This window comes from Protopterus annectens, chromosome 1.part2 (assembly GCF_019279795.1).
Source record: "Protopterus annectens isolate FY-2018-M chromosome 1.part2, PAN1.0, whole genome shotgun sequence".
NCBI lineage: Eukaryota > Metazoa > Chordata > Ceratodontiformes > Protopteridae > Protopterus > Protopterus annectens.
The window spans coordinates 37,038,779-37,058,015 of record NC_056727.1 but is presented as its reverse complement, the minus strand read 5'-3'; positions in this window follow the sequence as shown (position 1 = coordinate 37,058,015).

The window sequence follows — 19,237 nt, the reverse complement described above, 5'->3', positions numbered from 1 at the left end:
TCCAGCAGGTTTTATTGATGTTGCTTATTAGATTCAGGCCTTTTGAGTGGGTATTGCATGAGGAGTTAGACTTATGGATATGGAGCATCTCTAGTAGGGCAGGGTCTGAGATTGTCTTATAGGCGAGACACAGATCAGCCCTGAGCAATCTGTATACTAAGTAGAGTGATAATGATTTGAGCCTGTCTGTATAGGATAGGTGCTGGAGGCCATAGATTCTCTTTGTCAGGTATTTCATTGGCCTTTCCAGTTGGTTTAGATATTTGGAGAGGTACATCCCAAACATGGCATTATACTCAATTATTCGTCTAATGAGGGAGGAGTATAGAGTGGTAATAACATCCTTTTTTCTGGATGCAATACCTCTAATTAGCTAAGAGCCAATGCATAGTACACTTACTCACCACCTAATGGGCTGAAATCTTCAGTTTACTATCATAATCATGAATTGCAGAATATTTTTTGAATAAAAGATTGACTACATATGTCGATTTTAGGAAGTTCGTATACAACAAATTTCAAATGTGATAAACACAGCAATCGACATTCAAACTCCCTAACTTCTGGTTTAGAATGACTGTGTTTCCTTTTTGTTTTTGCAGACGGGCAAGTCCCCCCTCCCCCCACACCTCCCATACCCCTTGCATATTATATATACCAACCCCAGATCACACTACAGTGAGGAAAAGGATACATTTCCTGATCCGCACTATGCCTAAATCACCAATCAGAAAGTTGACTTCATATTAGCAAATGTATACTCACATTTGCTAATATAAATTTGACAGCAGCAACATATCTGACTTATATGTATCCGTTATCAAGTAGTAGGCCTCAGGTATCAAAGATTCACACAGTCATACCTCTCAAAAGTACTGATGATCACCAAATGTCCTCAGTTCAGCACCATACTTTTGTACTGGAAAATCATTAAAGAGAGAAGTTAGAAAGTAATGAGACACATTTCAGTTTCTGACTTTACAACCCTCACAGGATGAGCAGCGACATATCTGACTTATGTGTCTCCATTATCAAGTAGTAGGCCTCAGGCATCAAATATTCACACAGTCATACCTCTCAAAAGTACTGATGATCACCGAATGTCCTCAGTTTAGCACCATACTTTTGTACTGGAAAACCATTAACGAAAGAAGTTAGAAAGTAATGAGACACATTTCAGTTTCTGATTTCACAACCCTCACAGAATCATTAACAGTGCTGATGCAAGAAATGTTTGATGCTATCAACTGTCTAACTTGCTAAGACCAATATATGTCAGAGGTACAATTACCAATTTAACATCACAAATGGAGATATACTTAACACTAAGTCAGCTATGCACCCAGAGCATCAGATACAAATGTTATGTATCCCTGAACTGAAATGATAGAAATCAGGGATATGGCACAGTTATCATCACTTGCACAGTGTGTTGTGTGGAGGGCAGGATCCCTAGGCTGACACAAAAGGTCAGTGAGTGTGTGTGAGTAAGAAAGAGAAGCAGACAGACATTTGGGTAAAGTAACAAATGGTCAGTGAGACAAAATGAGCTTTAAGCTTCATGGCTGAGCCATGTAATTGCTGTGTGTGTGTGTGTGTGTGTCTGTATAGGTCCTCCAGGCAAAATTGATGTGCGAGTGTCTGGATAATCACAGCCAAGCTCTGTACTAGCTCTATGTCTTGGTATGTTGGAGAGGTGTGAGTGGTGCATGGTAGAGGTGGCAGTTCATAATTCTCATACCTGACTATGAGAACTGTCTCTACCAGGAGTTGCACTGGCACTTCCACACCTACAGTCAGATGCACTGCTGATACCTGACCATGACTAATGTCTGCTGGATGAGTTCCCATCAGGAAGATGCCTAGGACCATGACCACTGATGGAACAGTAGAATACTGCCGCTATGGGAGTGTGATTGGGTGTGGCCACATCGGCTAACAGTAGATGATGTGGCTGACCTACGCCTATGAGGATGCCATCCCCCTCCCAACAGACGTTCCATCACAGACACTGCTCATTTCAATGTGTCATTTATCCAATCCATTGAATTGGCAACATGGTGAAGGCAGTCACACATGTCAGCCTGTGTCACATCTACAACCCTAAGCATTTCTCTGGAGGACCTATGGGAAGATTCCTGTGCTTCCAGGACAGCCCTAGATATATGTTGAGTGGCACGGGAAGACACACCTGGATCAGGTGGATGGTGGGCAGCATGCCTCCTCTGCACACCTCTAAAAACCCTCCTGCATGGCACTTCACCCACACTTTGGCTATGGCCAGTGACAACAGGCATTGAAGCCACAGTAACCACACCACTGACTGAATGCCTTACCCTTCACTTGTCCAATATCTGAGGGCTCACTGGAATGCGTAGGCATAGGACTACTTGCTGTGTCAAATAGAATTACAGGGGATGGCTAAATGTAAACCTCAGTGACAGATTCAATCACTACACCCCCTGACTGTGCCTCTGTTTGGCCACCATCATCATCAGAGTCTGCTGATACTCTGACATCAGGTAGTAGAAGTCCCACAATTCCACTGTCAGGATCACATGTGATAATAAGCAACGAACATAGGGAAAAATTAATACCTACACTACTATAGTCCAATGTATGCTAACAAATTAACAGTGGTGCCACTATTGCAAACAGTACAGCAATACATACAAACAACAGTCCTGACACCCACATCACAAACTAAATATTTCTTGAACTGCTCATCAGTACCAACATAAAAATGTTTGGCTTAACACGTGCAGATGATAGCATGCTCCCTATGTTGGATGGTCCTGGAAGAAGTTAAGCAAAGATAAGGACAACATCATCACAATTAACAGTAACAACACACAAGGGTAAACCTTTTTCCCTTTATATGTCCATTAACTATATTTTCAACAAGAACTTGGATGACAAGTCCAGCCTAAGCCCATATGTAATATGTTGTTAACTGTAGTATTCTACAATCTCTACTAACCATTTTTTTGTTAAACAGAACTAGCTTATTGCTGTAAATATTTTACTATACAACAGTATTTAACAATTGAGATACGATGTTGTTTATTTAATTAATATTTTACTATACAAGAGTATTTAACAATTGAGATACACTTTTGTTTATTTAATTAAAAAATATCCTGCTTTTTTCTGTTGTTCTGTTGCATTTCTGTTGGCCATAGAATATATTGGATTCTGACTGGCTGAATAAAGTTCTGTTTGTAGACTGAACACTAAAAAAATTGGCATCTGTTTTTGGAGAAGCCCCCTGTACCCTCGTGGCAGGAGCATGCAGTAGGACTATTTAATTGAAGGTTGCTGGTTCAGAGCTCAAGTTTGATTGGTTTATGGCTCAGATTGTACGTTTGCATAGGTTTCTTTGTATTAGCTGCTTTGCTATTGCTTGTGCATTGCACAATATCACACACCACTTTGCAGAGGAGTTAACTCTTGGAGGTTATAGACACAAAAGAACCAATAGAAGTATTTTCCATTAGAAGTGGTCGCTATCTAGCAGAGCAGTTCTTGAATAGCTCTCAGCTGTTCAGTGAACCACCCAGCAGAGATTTTATCTCTTACCTGTCAGCATCAGACCTATAGATCCCATCTTTTATAGACCTCCTACTGTACACCACATAGTTTAGTCACCCTAAAATAGCTCCCTGTCTGATATCCCCATCTTTATCTCATTTCCTGAGATACCAGGTTCAAACCTTGCATTATGGACTGCCAGTTTTCTTCTGCTTCTCCTGCCAGCCTGGTGGACATCGTTTTTTGAGGCAGTGTAGCAACTTCCTCATGTACACTGACAACCCCTTAATCCTAAATCACTCAAGTACAATTTGTGAGAGATGCTCCTACACTAAGAATCTGGAATCATTGCTCTTTCACACCAAGAACAGCAACACTAAACAGATTGTCAGCTCACACACCATGACTCCTATTTGTTATATGCACCCAACACATAAACCTTCATATGCAGAGGAACTCTCCAAAAACCTTCCTTAACACCAGAGACCTCTAATACCAAAACATGCTACACCTAACACAACTACAAAAGCACCCAATACACATAAAAACACTAGCACCTGTGTCTCATCAAATAAACCCTTAAGGCAATGCATAGCTATTCCAAATGTTTTAGTTATAGGTGACTCTATAGTGAGACATACAGATGCCCCACTCACCAGGTTGAACATGGAGAAGGTTACTGTCAGCTTCCAGTCTGGTGCAAGCATTCACCAGATCACACATGCAATAAGTCTCTCAATAACAAGTACCATTATGACTCTGTCATAGTTCATATTGGTGAAAAACAACTTGAGATGTACCTCTCTGGACTATATGAAGAGAGACATAATTGAGCTCACTGAACATGTGTCCCAGGCAGGTGTTTCCTTAGCTATGAGCAGCATTTTTCCCTCACCTAGGATGATACCACAATTGTTTGTTTGTGTCTTTCGGCTTTTCCCGGTTAAGGGTCGCCACAGCGGAACTCTGGTCCGCTAATGATTGGCAGTTGATTTTTATGTACTGGCTTGCCAGGCCTGATGCACAACCTTCAACGAAGGTACACCCATTCACGCATGTCTCCATGCAGAAGACGCTCTAGCTGATACCACAATATAAACAGAAAATGGTTGACTTTAATAATTGGATTAGTTTCTGGTGTCATTCTAAGGGGATCCAGTTCCTGTCAGCCTGGGACAACATGGTGGATAACCCATGATGGTTTGCCAGAGACTGTCTTCACCTGGCACCGCTAGGCTTTTGGTTGCTTGCTAAGGCACATGCCTCACCCATAATGCCTTTTTTAGACAAGGTCAAAACAACAAAATTACTGATGTGAAAATATCAGACACAAAGAGACTAAGGGCCATGCTGCTAAACAGTAGGAGTTTATATGAGAAACTGCACTCTCTGGAAGCACTTCTCTCCCTGGAAGATGTTGACATCTGTGCAGTCAATTAAACCTGACTCAAGGCCTCAGAAAGTACCCTGCCCTTGCAAGACTACAATGCCTTCCACACTGTCAGACCACAAATTGAAGATGTGACAACTAAAGGAGGTGGAGTATCTATCTTCATTAAAGATAATTACACCTGTAGACTGGTTTGACAAGAAAACACTATGGAAGTAATCCAAGACCAAATTACCATAGGTAATACTCCCCCTTCAGATCATTATCACTTACAGGTCTTCTTCCATGAAACCAGATGCCCACACAGCTTACTTAGACCTACTTGGGATAATTAATGTACAACCTAACACCGTAGTCATGGGTGACTTCAACTATCCTTCCATAAATTGGGAAACTTATATTAGCCCAAACTCACTCACACAAAAGTTCCTGGATTTGGTTAACTCAAATGCCTTGGAACAAATAGTGCACCACTGCACAAGGGGTTCCAATACTCTAGACCTGGTCCTCACCAATATGAGTGATCAGTGCGATGCTTCAAGTGTAGGGTCCACATGGGTTCAATCCACCCATAAATCAGTCATTTTTGAAATAGCAATAGCACCAGAATTCTGCAAAGGAGAAGTCAGGCTAAAAATCTTCACCAGACCTAACTATACCCTCCTAAGGGAAGGTATAACTGACTTCCAAGTTCCAGTTTCCACAAATGGAATTGACATCTATACTAAGATGTACTGATGCCCTGTGTAAACATCTACACAAATGTATAGACACAGTCATGCTGGATAGTAATAAAGCAAGATCCTCAAGAAAAAGCTAACCATCCTGGTGGATGTCTAGCATTAATATATTATACAATATGCGAAAGAAGCTGCTGTCTAAAAAGACAAAAGTGAGATCCCAGAACTAGAAGAGCACCATCTTCAGCCTAAACAAGCAAATAAGACAACTCATAAAATCTTCAAAGAGCAACTATGAGAAAAATTTAGCAACCGTTGCCAAGGATAACCATAAGGCATTCTTCAGCTACATACACAACCTAAAAGGTAGGACTCAGATGTGTGCTGAACTAATTGTGGATGGCAAATTGCAAACCTACTAGCAGACATGTTTGGTGAAACTTTCACCACCCTCAATCTTCCCAAGCATACCACAAACCATGTCTTCATCATCTCCTCCTCCTCCTTGCATCTCCAAACAGCAAGTCATTAATGCTCTATTCAAGGCTGAGAACACAGCCTCGATGTGACCAGATGACATTCTGGGCTGCATTCTTAATGTTCTAAAACAAGAGCTAGCTACTCCATAAGGCAATCTATTTAATAACAGTCTGAGTACTGGCTTTGTCCCTACTGAATGGAAAACAGTAACTGTTCGTGCCCTCAACAAGGGCAACTCATCAACAGACCTGAGTAACTATAGATCCATAAGTTTAACAAGACTCATCTGTAAGGAAATGAAATTAATCATCCTGGACCTCATAAATAAGGATATAGCTGACCCCCAAAGCCTGGAGCTGTCCCAGTTCAGTTTTGTCAAGGGCAGGCCATGCCTTCTAAACCTGGTGGACTTCTTTGAGAACATGACCAAAGCCATAGACAAGGGCAAAGCAGTGCACACAGCCTATCTTGACTTGGCCAACACCTTCGACAATATCCTACATTCAGGCATCATTGACAAACTAACCCACTTGAATATCAACACCTATGTTGTCAGGTGGGTTGCAAACTGGCTCACAGAGTGACAATACTCAATCAAAGTGGGAGAATTTACTTCTACCAGTAGCCAAGTTTCATTGCTGGGCTCCCTCTTGTTTGGCGTATACTTCTCAGAAGTCCAGGCCAAAACAAAAGGCCAGTGGCTAACCAAGTTTTCAGATGACTGAAAAGTAGGTCCTATCATTGAATCTCCAAGTGATGTCAGTGTACTTCAAAAGGGGCTTACACAGACCAATTATTGGTGCCAAAGCCATGGTCTTAAACTAAATGCTAAAAGATGTATCATCATTCCCCTCAGTAAAAACAATGTCCCTGCTGATTATAAAATAAACAATAATACTCTAAGTACCAATTCAGTAGTAAGAGACCTGGGAACAGAAGTTGACTGTGACCTCAACCTTAACCACCATGTGTCCATTTTGGTGAGGAAGGTATTCTATGTCATTCACCTTATTAGCAAAGGCATTGCCTATAGAGCAAAAGAGATCATAACTGTCATGTATTTGTCCATAATCAGGCCTGTTATTGAATATAATGCTCCCTTTGGTATGTACCATACCAGACACCTGCAGCAACTTGAGAGACGTCAGAGATTCCTAAAAAAAATCAGGGTCTTCAGCACATGTATTATACAGACAGACTGAGATCATTGTCACTGTACTCTGAGGTGACTTATCTCTGGTTTACAGAGCTGTCTTTGACCCAAATCTAATGGAAATGCTGCACATCTGTAAGTCAAATTGGACTGGAGTCACCCATTCCAGGGACCTTAATCTAACCTGTGACATTACCATGACCTGCTGGAGAGATAGATACATCTTTCAAAGGTTGCTTCTCCTCTGGAATAGACTTTCAATTCATATCAAGCAGAGCACCTCCATGATCCTGTTTAAGTGCAACCTGGATGAGTGGATGGGAACCCATAAATTTCTGCTGGGGATTTCTCCAGCTTCTCTCATGGACATGGGTAGTCCTTGATAAAATACCCTGGGCATAGACGATATCTGTCATCTAGTTTCATAATGGGATTTAACGGGTAGGCTTGTAAAGATCCTCAGATAAGTAGCCTAGTAACATCCTATGAACCTATAAGCCTACCTGGAAACTCCTCCTGGAGCATACTTTCTGTCTCTGAAACAGTAGCACCAATGTCAAAGACATCCTTTTCTGTACTTTCCCGTATGCTGCTAGATCCCTGACAGTGGACAGGAACTTTTCATTTGCTGTTAGTGATGGCTGTCTAACAGCAACCCTGGGTACCCATGCAATCACAAGCAACTGCAGCTGCTCTCATTTGTGCAGATAAGATCATGTCAGTGGATCTATGGCACACCTGATCATATGTCCTGCTGTGGCTGCCTACTGCATTCACATCTGCAACTATCTGCTGTCAAACATGCGTTCTGCCTGACATATCTCCACATCCCCTCTCAAGCCGAAAGGCACCATGTTGCCTTAAAGCTTCCACAATAACCTTATTCTCAGGGTTACTGAAGGGGGTTTTGGGGATTGAGACGACTGGATGTCATAGTCCTAGGTGACCTAAAACTCAACAGAAGGATAATACACATAAATATCACATAACTAAACAATCTGTTTCCAGATAAAACAGATAAGGTAGTATTTCACTATTACTCATTGGAAAAACATAAAACAGTCTAGAGATTTGAAATATGAACAGCAGGAATTGTGTGGGTGTAACATATTACATTCACACACAAAAACAAGGAGAGTAACAACTGCAACATATCTTTCTTTGTGCGAAAAAAAAAGAAAATCAGCTTTGCTACCCCAGCCCCAAAAGAACAGGCAAATTATACATTTTGCTAATAAACCATAAGTGAAATTCTAAAAATGCTATCAAATGAGCTGTCCCTGAAACACATTTACAGATTTAACACAGAACATTTCAGTTTAAGCTATTGCCAATTATGTATACCTGTGAAATGCCCTGACATGCCCATGCCATCAGTACACTTCTAAGTCATGCTTACCGATAAATGTAGCATTTGCTAATTAATGTATGTATATTTTATATATATATATATATATATATATATATATATATATATATATATATATGTGTGTGTGTGTATAAGTTTAAACAGATTTTTCTTGATGACATTTTAGCATATGCAGTATATAGCTGAAAAATGCAAGCATACTTTCTGAAGTTCAGTCTACTGTGCAGATATAACCCAAAGTAATAGCCTCTTCAGTGTTCTCAACATAAACGTCTCCTCACCTTCAGGTTGCCTTTTTATGGTGTAGATTCAGGGCTGTGAGCATGGTGAAGATGTGAATGAGATGTGAATTCATTAGAATTGTTGAATCCCAAATACTTGGCTCTGTGTAGCTGATGTAAATATGATGCAAGCATTCCTTCAGTGTTTGTTGCTAATGGATTGCAACTGTGAATGATTACTAGTAGGGAGAAGGAAAACACAACAGCAATGCAGACTGCCCTACCTCAAGTGCGTGTGTCAGGTTATACTTACAAAGTGTAGAAGTAATTTTTTTCAAGGCTGAAAATGTAAATAAGCATCACACAATTCACAGGTTCTGTTCATTAACATCCAACCTCCCCTTCATTTATTGACAACTGTATATTATTGCCATTTAATACCCTCTCACATTTAAGGAGAATGATATAGAATGCCTTACAGACTGCATGTCTCAGATTACTGGTCAGATAAGACAAAAATGAACAAAAAACACAGAGAGGTAAGACAGAGTTGCATTTATGCAAGCAATAGTTATAAATGGTTGTGTGATAACTCAGTGTACTACATCCAAAATGAATGTATATGTACAAATAACTGTACTGTGGTTGATGTTGCAGTTGGTTGTATGTAGAATGATTTAAATTCCCTGTTGCAAATCTGTTTGTGTGGCAAAGAGGGATAAGGCACACTTACTGTGTTCTTAAAGTGCATTGGAGTGAGAGTTAAAATCCAGACGTATGTAGAAATACTTCATATGTGCTAACAAACATTTTTGTGGCATTTATTTCATAGATAGCTCTTCTTTATTTCAACTATTTTCTCCCTTTTTTCTTTTTTTTTTTTTGCCCGTAGTTGTGCGGTGTGTGGCTTACTGCAAACAAAGGAAATGGAGAAAATCAATGTCAGGTTTGGCTGTGCTTATCTCATTTGCATGATACTTAGCATGGTTTGCACAAAGGAAGCAGAGAAAACACCTGCGGCAGAGTATCTGTAAAAGTGTAAAGTTCAAAGAGGATACATTGTTGCAATTTTTGCTTTCCATCACACAATGCCACTTAGTAGCAAGGTTCCCCAGCACTTGCAATGACTGAACACCTATAGACAGGATGCAGACTTTCAATGACTGAAATATGATATGTTCAATAAATTCTGTTGGACACCATACAAACATACTATGCAGCACTGAGTGGTGGTTAACACAGTGAGCTTAAAAATGAGTAGGAAATTATGGAATTTTTATGTAACTAGTCATTTGGCAGCAGGCGTAAGTGTAAGCCTGGACTACAGATGGTCCTGAGTTCTATTACATGGTATGTAAACTAGTTTTACTGTTGTGACAGTGCAGTTTATAGCAGTAAAGTGAAACATTATAAATGTTATTTCAACATTCTTGTGGCAACAGGTGTAAGTGTAGGACTGCCATACACATGGTCCTTGGTTCTAATACAAGATATTCCTGACATTTTTACTGTTGTTCCATTTACCATTATAGTCACTATTACATATAGCACTTTAGATCATAGAGATGATGTGAATTGTATGTATGAGGGATAATAGACCAATATTGTTTTTTTCCAGATGTATGACTGAGGGTACACTATCTACTATATTTCTGTAAATATTTGGACTTGGATGTCCTTCACAATTAAGTAAGACATGTACACATCTGGATCTATACACAATAACCTTGTCAGACCACATGCATACATGTGTAAGAACTCAAACTGTCACCTGTTTTTATGAATGATTCCTGACTATGTGTGAGCAGCACTTCGTCTGTGGCAAACATAGAAAATCACCTCTATGGAAGAAAATGTTTTGTACTTTATGCCTAGGTTTGAATCCCACACTTTAAAAATCAATTTTACCAGTGTATAGAGTCAAAAACAAATATGCCAGCTCATGACATTTATGCCCCCAGTGCATGCCCGCAAACTTAACTCACCTAACAGTTACTTTCCAATTTTCAGTATATATTTTCAAGCTACAACAAACAACCTTCAAACTAAGGTCAAGTGTCGGATTAACTTTCCAATGTAAAAAAATGATTTCAAACCTGATTTGCACTGCTATTCCCTGCTTAACATTGCACAAATGAGGTTGGTATCAGTGCTTAGGTTTGCACCCTACCAGTAAATGTGATAACAGGAATTGACTGGAAATCATTAGTTGCCATTGCTGTAATCTGGGTATTAGACATGTCTAGAGTTAGGGGGGAAGCTGCCCAGTTTAGCACACAGAGGTGGGTGCTCAGGAGTCCAGGATATTTATTGGACTCCTGGTAAAGTGCCACAGGCAGAGGCTTCCACATGGGGTACTATTCTGGCTCCCATTAAGTTTGAGGATTGGAGTAGGTTTGCTCAGGCTGTATGCGGTGCTACTGGCATTCCACACACTACAGTACAGTGTAGGCAACATTTTAATGACCTACAGAAGTGAACAAAGGATACCCTCAATGAGTATTTGACTGAATGTGAGACTGTGGACATCTCACAGCTGTGTAAGTATGATAATAAGAGAGTATTTGTAATGCATAGAAAGCAGAAAATAGCCAAAACTGGTTTGCATAATGCTCTTCGGTTCTTTTCTGCTCTTTCCACAGCTAATGCCAGAATAGAGTTCAATTGATGGGCTTATGCTGATCAACTGGATAGACTGAGGGAAGCAAGCAATTTGCATGCAGCACAAGAGAAGTATTATTGTAGCTTTAAAAGTTAACAATAGATTTTTGTTTTTTTATACAGTTGCAGCAAATTGAGCATGCATATCCTAACTGTAAAAGCAAGTTTGCATGCATTAGTCTGTAGCACAAACCAACTTTAGGAGTCAAGTATAAGACGGTAGTAAGAGGTTATGGGTTCAAATACCATGAGTAACAGCTATACAGTACTGCATTTCCTTAATATTACATTCATTTAAACTCTATACAAGTGGCATAAATGCCCTGCTGTTATCTGTAACATGTATAAAATGGACCAAGCAAATGTGCAATATATACACATTTCAAGGATTACTTTCAGCAATTGTATAGTTGTTAGGACACATACCTAAATGTAATACTTTAGATAAAATAGTTGCATAATTGTGTTAATGCATTGTATGTGACATATGATGATACTAATTTTATATCTTTTTTTCACTCACCCCCAACCCTTTCCTTTCTTTTTTTTATTTTCTATTATATTTACTTCTAATTGTGTCTCTCCATGAGAATTGTGAGTCCCTACTAGGGAACACTACTAAGCCATAGTATATAATCGCATTGTTTTTATAATTGTTTGCTAACTTCTGTGTAATCTATATAAGTTTGTCTATGTGGAGCTTTTCTCCCCGGGCATCCACTGAAAATGGACATGTATCCAGTTACACTATCCCAGTAAACAAATGTAAAATAAAAATAAAAAAAAATAAATATGTCTTTAAAATGTCTCCATGTCATCCATCTGTACCAAATCACTAAATGCTTCACAGCACAGCGAGGGATGCCATTCTCACAGGATCAGCCTACCCCCACTTCACCGGCTCCAGTACTGATGCCCAGCACATCTGGGACACAACCTCACAGCACTGCCTCTGCTGCTCCTGCATTGCCTGTGCCCTCAGGTAGTGCTGCCTTGGCAGTTTGTGCTGTGGTTCCATCTGGGAGCAGTTTCTTTGGTATGTAGGAGGAGAAGATATCAAGCACTCCAGTGGCCAGAAGAGTAAGGGGATAGTGATGACAGTCCAGTTGGTGAGGACTAGATTTTCAAGGTCTCCATGTTTGATGAGCATGAACCTGTGTTATCCCCCCTTCAACCCAATCATGGTATCCCCCTACTTTTTGTATCCCTCACAGCCCCTATGTCTTGTCTTGTTTGTTTGCATTTGCTTCCTCACCTATCCAACTTACCTGACCCACAAATACCTATGTCCCTTACCCAGCATTCCTCTCTTACTGAATTAAAAAAAAAATAATGGGCACCTGTCCCACAAAAAAATATATATATATCACCCCCTACATAGCACTCCATTTTGCACACATGTCTTCTTGACACACTTCATTCAGTCCAATTGGATATACAGCATGATTCCGTTGCTGTCACCCCTCTTTCTGGAGGTGAGAGTCCAAATTCAGCTAATATTCTGCACATATTTTCAGTTATCACTGTTGAAGAAATGGATAGCTATGGTTCTTTCCACCTCCCTCATGCACATTTCTGTATTACTTTCCCTTTGTTCTTCCCCCTGCTTGTTCCCCATGTCAACACTTTCTTATATCCCCCATTTTAACACCAATACTTTAGTCAAAATATAGAATCACACACAATAAACATAAGTAACAGAAAAAGCAATGGATCCCGTCACTTTTTGGGCTTTATGTTTGCGTTGAGTTTGGCATCATGCACCAATGCCAAGTAACAAAGAAAAGCTCTTCAGTGCTTTGGTTAACATTACGCAATTCCACCTAACCCAACTACATTATGCCAACACACAGCAATACATGTACTATAAAGAATTAATGTCATTGCATTATCACTGTTAATTTAAAAGTATTAGATACACCTTGATTTGAAACCAGTATCATCTAGGATAAAAATGAAATGTGTCAATGCATTTACACCTGCTGCTACAGTCAGCTAAGCAGCAGGTATGTTTCATAGAATCAATACTAATTCGCAAAACTTTAGCAATGCAGCTCATGTTTGCTGACTAACTATGAGCAGAAAAGTAAAGTAATGTAAATGCGCATCTCAAATGTGCAAACACTTTGCCAGCCGTTGCACCAACTCTCGTGTTGCTGCTATGCTATGCTAAGTCACTATTAGCATGTACTAGTGCTGTTTATTGTCCATTTACTCTTTATGCTATGAAACTACATGTGGAAACATAAACTGAAGGCTCTATCTAACAATATGTCACATATTTACAATGCAGCCATGTGTTTCCCCCCATGCACTGCAATCCTGATCTCTCAGTATTTGTTCACACACACACACACACACACACACACACACACACACACACACACACACACACACACACATATATATATATATATATATATCTCAACTGCACTACATAAATTAATAACAAATGTTGTATGATACACAATTCACATCAATCTGGTAACATACAGAACTACAACTATCTTCGCAGTTGGACATGCCAACACATCAGTCAACTGACCTTGGGAACTATTGACTCATAAATCTAACCAGCCTTATCTGCAAGGCTATGGAAAGAATAATCATGGACCTTATCCAAAAGGAAATAGGTGACCTTCAAAACTCTTGATTCAACCCAATTTGATTTTGTCAAATGTAGATCTTGCTTATTAAACCTAGTGGACTTCTTTGAGAATGTTACCAAAGCCTTGGATGAGGGAAAATAGCACATACCACCTATTATGATTTAGTGAAGGCATTTGACACAATCCCCTATTCAGGTATCATGGAAAACCTCACCCATCTGGGGATTAACTCCTACATTACTAGATGGGAAGCCAACTGGATCACTGATGGAATGCACACTGTCAAAGGTGGGGATTCCACCTCAACCAGTAGACCTGTTACCAGTGGAGTACCACTAGGATCTCTGTTGAGCCCTCTATGGTTTGGAAACTATTTCTCTGAAGTCCCGGCTAAGGTAGAGGGACTATGGATTACCAAGTTTGCAGATGACTGTAAAGTCAAGGTCCTACCCCTGTGTTCTGTATCCTACAAGCTTTTGAGGGTAGCTCTATGCCTGACATACAGGGCATTGTCTGACTCCACTCTGATGGACCTCCTGCATATCCACAAAATAAACCTCACCAGAATTACCCAGAATTATCTGTGATATAAATAGGATCTGCTGGAGAGACAGGTATGCATCCCAGAGACTACCCTATCTCTGAAACAGGCTGTCCATCCATGTGAAGCAGAGTTCTTCCCTAAACAATTTTAAGTGCAACTTGGATAATTGGTTGGGGAACAGGAAATCCATCCCTGGTTTGGCACCTATGTCTCTAATGGACACAAGCAACCTGTAAATGGTACATCTCCCAGGCCCCTGCTTGTAAATGTTTCATGTCCCAAGCCCCTGCTTACACTTATCAAGGTTATCAGAACTTGTCAGAGATTTGGGGATGCATGGCTAGGCTTAAAAAGGCCCCTGTGGTCGTTAGCCTAATAAACACATATGAACTGGGTGGAATCATACAAAGTTCCCCAAAGATTTTAACATACTACAGAAAGGGCTGGCAAAGACAAATAATTGGTGCCAAACTCATGGACTGAAACTTAATGCAAAAAAATGCCTCATTGTCCCCTTTGGCAAAGAAGTACTCCCTGCTAATTATGATATAGAAAGAACTCCTCTAAGCTCAAAGTCAGTGGTGAAAGAGTTATGAACACAGGTTGATAGCAATCTAAACTTTGAAAATCATGTGTCCATAGGGGAAAGAATAGCATTTTACTTTGTGCACCTCATAAATAGAGCCATTGCACCCAAAACCAGGAGTGTCATAGCTTCACTGTACTCGATCCTTATCAGACCACTAACTGAGTATAATTCTCCTTTCTGTATTTACCTCACCAGACACATGCAGCAACTGGAGAGACCACAGAGGTTTCTGACCAAGAGGATCCAGGGCCTGCAAAACATGACATATGTGGAAAGAAAACCCTGTCACTGTAATCAGTATCATACAGGGTGATATGAGGTGACCTGTGCCTGGCCTAAAGAGCAGTCTCACACCCTAATGCACATCTGCAAATCAAATGGAACAAGAATAACTTGCTTCAGGGATCTCAATCTAGCCTATGCTATAAACAGAACATGCTGGAGAAACAGCTATATCTCCCAGTGATTAATAGTCCTCTGGAATAGGGCCCCACTGCATATGAAGCAGAGATCCTTAATAATCCTATTTAAGCACAACCTTGACAACTGGATATGTGACAATAAATTCACCCCAGTAGTGGGACCTGTGCCCCTCATGGACAGAGGTAGTCAGTGCTGATCACAAAATTGCTCTGCTAACAATGACCATCTAACTATGATCAATATGAGTACTCAGGTTTTTACATGGCTATGCTTGTAAAGGCCCTAGAACCATTAGCTTTGTAGCCTCCTATGAACCTATGCAGTCCTCCCAACATCTTCTGTCCTACATCCACTGCTGATATCATCCACTATAAATTGTCCTGCAGCATTGTAAAAGTCAGCCTTGTGCTATGACACTTGCATAAAGTACTGAGTTCTAGAATCTTTTATACTTAGATAGATAAGGGGTTTTGTTCTCACTGCAGTCAAGTGTGTGTGTGTGTGTGTGTGTGTGTGTGTGTGTGTGTGTGTGTGTGTGTGTGTGTGTGTGTGTGTGTGTGTGCATGTGTGTTTGTGTCTATCTAGCCAGAAAAGCAAAAGTGTGTATCCTAGAGCTCCCACTCCAGTTCCATGGATTGACAGTATTTTGGCACTTGCACATGCCTACATATCCATTTCACTCAGGACTCCCAAAATCTCCTTTCCAGCATCCATTGCTGATGTCATCCACAGCATTGCAAATGTCAGACTTGTGCTGTGGTACTTGCGTTAAGTACTGAGCTCTATAGTCTGTATACCTGAGATAAATAGGGAGTTCTGTTTTCAGTGTTGTCAACTGTGTCTGTGTGTGTGTGTGTGTGTGTGTGTGTGTGTGTGTGTGTGTGTGTGTGTGTGTGTGTGTGTGTGTGTGTGTGTGTGTGTTTGTGCACTTGCTTGACATTGCAAAGAGTCTTTACACCAGCATGTGGGATACTATTATTACCATATTCCCTCACCAGCCACTGCTGATGTCATCAGCTATATCATCTGATTTGTGGATGTCTACCTTTCTCACCAAAGCAGGATCAGAAACTGACTTTGAGGCCAGGCAGAAGTCACCTCAACCTATACAATACAGATTACAGTGACATGGCTTACAGTCTATCCAGATACGTCATGGTATGGTTTGTAAGCCCTGTGTTTTCTTGGTGAGAAACCTTTGTGGCCTCTCCAGCTGCCATATGTGTCTGGTGTGTTACGTGCAAAAGAGAGCATTATACTCTATGGGGGAATTTAAGGAAGCCTACACAAACCTTTTTTCCATGTAGATATAATGGCACACTGATTACATGAAAGTAAGCAGGTGTATGGTCCAGTAAACAGAGCTGAGCATAACACGCAAGTGCGCTAACATGGAAGTATCCATGGCATGTGAACTGCATGCAAATAAGGTTGGTAGAGCAATCCAGCAAGCAGAAAGGCAGTGGTGCAGACCCCATGTTGGTGTCCATAGTGTACACAGAAACATTCTGTGTACAGGATGTAAAACAGACAACAGGGGCTATAAAAGTGCAGTTAGATGGGCAGAAATAGCATAGCAGACACAAATATGTGCAAAGCTATACACAGTGCATCCAAAACCCTATGTTAAATAATTTAAAATAATTGTATTTTTTGAATAATCTGGGTATGTTTGCATGGTGCTCCACAGTGCACAAACATGCTCTTATACAAAAAAAAAAAAAAATTAAGTGTAAAAACAAAATGTATTAGTATGTGACAGTAATGTATTATAGGACCCTGTGTGGAGTATTTACAATGGTGGAATGTTGCTGTTGCTAACTAGGTAAGGCCTGGAACTGTGTAATTTCCAGGTTCTGAGCATGGATCTCTATGCAAACGAGCTGGGGTTACTGAATAGCACAAATGGGTATCCTTGTCTGCAGATCCTATCCGTGTAGGTACAGAACCATGTTGGTGTACAGAGAAGAGGTAGCTGACACCAAAGGGGGTGTGTCTGATGTTTTGTAAGCTCACTGGAGCTCATCAGCTCCTGCTTGCATGGTGCGGCACTCTGCTGAGCAGGGGGGTATGTACAGTGTCTGATAAGCTTTGTTTACCTTTGAGGTGTATGTTTCATCATTTCTGAGCATGTTTGCATGGCTTGCCACCATGCTGAGTGTGACCTTACATGAGGGCGTGTATACTGAGAGCTGAGCACTGTTTACCTTCATGACATGTCTTTGGCAGTACACAGCAGTGCTGAGCAAGGAAGGCTGTCCAAAAAAAAAAAAATTGGCTGAGAAAGCTAATGATATCTTAATTACTGAGGACCCCTGTTTCATTTAAACTAGGGGCATTAACAGTCCTTAATGATGTACCCGGAAGGTGGAATGCATCATAGGTAGCCAATCACACATGCTGCACCTACAGCAGAGCACTATAAAGGTTGCATGCACCCAACAATCTGATTTCACCCCATACTCTGCACCAGTGGAGTACAGACATGGAATTTTTAACTGAAGGAATGCTAGAGGCTGCTGCAGGTCTAGTACATATGTATGTGCTAGATGCCGAGGCCAGTGCTGCTGTTGCTGCTGCTGACAATAGGTCTAGACTGAGAAGGAGAAGAGTGTTCAGGCCCAGGGTAACCTTCCAGGAGCTACATGAGCTGGAGACTGTAGAGTGCTACAGGGTTGACAGGGGCATGCTACAAGAACTCAGTCAGCTCTGCCAGCCTCAACTCAGATGCAGACCCAATAGAGGGGAACCCATCCCAGTGGAAACAAAGGTATGTGTAGCTCTTAAGATAGTAGCAACAGGTACTTTCCAATGACCGACTGAGGACATGATGGGGGAGTCTCACAGGCATCAGCATCCACGGTACTCCACCAGTTTCTGGATGCCATGCTACCACATGCCAGTGAGGACATTTATTTTTCCCTCACCCCTGAGGTGAGGGCTAGCAGTATGCAACACTTCTACCATGCATTACACTATCCTAAGGTACTGGTTGAGATAGATTGCACTCATGTACACATAAAGGCACCACCTGATGGGGAGGGTAGAATCTACATCAACTGTCAGGGTATGACTCCATCAACTGCCAGGTCATGTGCAATGCCCATTGAATTGTCATGAATATGTGTGTTGGAAGCCCTGGCAGTTATCATGACTTCCATATCTGACACGCATCACAGCTGTACCAGATGTTTGCTATGGGGGACATCCCTCACAGCCATTTACTGGGGGATGCTGGCTATGCACTGTAACCGTGGATGATGACCCCCATCAGAAATGCACACACACACCAAAGAAAGCCATAATGAGGCACACGCACAAACTAGGAATATCATAGAGTGTGTGTTTGGGCTGTTGAAGTCACGGTTCAACTGCCTCGATATATGTGGTGGAGCCTGTAGTACTCTCCAGCCACATGTGCAGAGATGTTCACTATATGTGCCATGCTACACAATATGATCCTACGGAAACAGCTGCAGCAGAAGCAGCAAAGAGAAATGATACACAGCCCCCCAACACTGCCTAGGTCCTCACAGCCACATCCATGGGGGACTCAGAGGAGGAAACCCCTGAGGTTGTCCCTGTAG